Raw genomic sequence first — 2,436 nt, forward strand, 5'->3', positions numbered from 1 at the left:
AACATTGTAACACATTTTGGAAAGTAAAATCACACCCTTCTTCTTCTTCCTGTTTGGCTTGACAACCGTAGTCGGTCAAGGCCTGCCTGTACCACTTGTGAGGTTGGTTTTGGCTTAATTGATTTCCCCTCATAGCAGGATAGTCAGTTCTACGTATGACGGCACTGTCCATTTGGGGATTGAACCCATGACGGACATGTTGTTAAGTCATATGAGTTGACGACTGTATTACGAGACCAGCACAACAAAATCACACCATTGCAACACATTAAATACAAAGTACTCAGCAAATCACATTACACCATAGGAACACACCCCAAAGAACCATTCATCTGGTATGTATATACATATTCTAACACGCCTAGAAAAATTTAGCAATTGCATAGAAACTCGCTTGGTAACGAGACGGTGGTCTCTCTCTCTCTCTCTCTCTCTCTCTCTCTCTCTCTCTCTCTCTCTCTCTCTGTCTTGTTGGCCTGCTCACGATAGGGCACGTCGATGTGACATGGCCCGGTCAACAATTATTCTCCAGGATGCTCGGTCCCTGGCTGCAGCCTCCCATCCATGCCCGATCTCCGTTAGGTCCCGCTTCACCTGCTCCAGCCAACGAGTTCGCTGTTCTCCCCTGCGCCTTATGCCGAACTGGGGGTTGCTGTCGATTACCTTCTTGGTGAGACATGAGTCCCATCCTCATGACATGCCCCAGCCATCGTATCCTACCAGCCTTCGCCACCGTCAGGATACTCGGTCTGCCGTACAGCTCAGCAAGCTCGTGGCTCATCTCATGGATTCAAGCCCCGTATGGATCAGGCTTCTCAAACGTACGACTAACATTCATGCTATGGGCACTCTAATTTGATACCAGATAGTCAAGGCTAAAACAGGCCTAAACCATCAACGTTGGTGGTTCTGTTGCTCCAAGTAAGAAGAAGACATATATCGGTCATAATTGGCCATTACGTCTGATAAGGATGGATAAGAAGTGGGACAGCCAGAATCCTGAAACCTGTTATACTATATTTAGGATATTACTATATTTGGAGCAAAAACTGAACTTTTCATTGGGGTCAGAATCAGGATATGATCAACTACCAGGAAATGAAACATGTCACTTTAGACATTATGAAAAAAGATCCTATGGATTCAGGGGCTCCTTGAAAATCAGGACTGTCAATATTTTCGTGAAATTGACCCAAAAGTTACAGGTCAAAAATCAAACCAACTATAAGTTATGAGATTTTACACGAGGTGATATCTACTGCGTTAAAATGAAAACAGGGGCTAAAACTGAGTATGAGTATGAGAAAAAAAGAGACATAATTTCAATCTTGATACAGTTCAACGACCCAAATGAAGGCAAGGCGCCATGGGTTCTTCTTCTACTATTTGCAAGCAATCTACGTAGTCTTGTCAGCCTAAACACAGATTTTCGAGACTCAATAAGTACCACGAATACTCATTTCTTACTACGGGGTAACGATTTATTTGACGCTTGAACCTATGATGGGCATTTTAAAAGTCGAACGCGTTTACGGGTATACCGAGGGACCACCTCCATGTATTTGGGATATATGTAAATATGGGATCTTCACAAACAAATCTAAAAGATTTTATAAGCTCGGGTTAAGTATTACAACTATTTTCCTGTCCCAATAACAATTTGTCAAACACACGTAGCACATTCTGTCATAGCTGTGAAAGTGAATGATCTGATGAACGTGATCTCGGTTCTTTTTTTAGCAAGTTTTTTTTCTAAACGATCATTACTGAATGCACGCATTTATTTATATTAATTTTTATTTCAATTTATTAAAAGAACAATAGCGTTCTATTCATGTGCACCGGTTCATTCATATTTTCACATGAACTGAATAAACCGTTAGGTTCTGGTAAGTTCCCTAAGATCTGTTGAATAGTTTAGTAACCGGGTCAATTTAACTAGTACCACACAATTGAGACACACGATCATTAAAGAAAAGTAGGTGAATCGAGAACGGATAGTATCTTATCGCCAAAAACAAAAAAGGATTGATAAAACACTTAACAATTAGAATAGTTTATTTATAATAACCCAAATTATGAATATTACATACATTGTATTAATTCATTATTACACAGTATTACAACCTAAAATAACTATGTATATATATTACAACAAGAGCTATCGTTATTGTCAACAAAAGTCAAACGGAATTAACTTGATTAAAACAATAACTTTCAAACACACAACGCGGAACCTAATGTACGCAACCCATAACTGCTTTTGAGTATAAATAAAACCTAATCCGACCATGGCAAGTCAGATTCGTTCTGACAGTCCGAACTATGCCCTTCCTCTCTTGCCCGGATGAGACTATGCCCTTTATATATCTTTCGACTTCTCATTTAAAGAATTTAGTGATGTCCCCATACCCAAGGTAAGATCTCTGAACTCCA

The sequence above is a fragment of the Anopheles gambiae genome, chromosome X, assembly GCF_943734735.2.
Source record: "Anopheles gambiae chromosome X, idAnoGambNW_F1_1, whole genome shotgun sequence".
Lineage (NCBI taxonomy): Eukaryota > Metazoa > Arthropoda > Insecta > Diptera > Culicidae > Anopheles > Anopheles gambiae.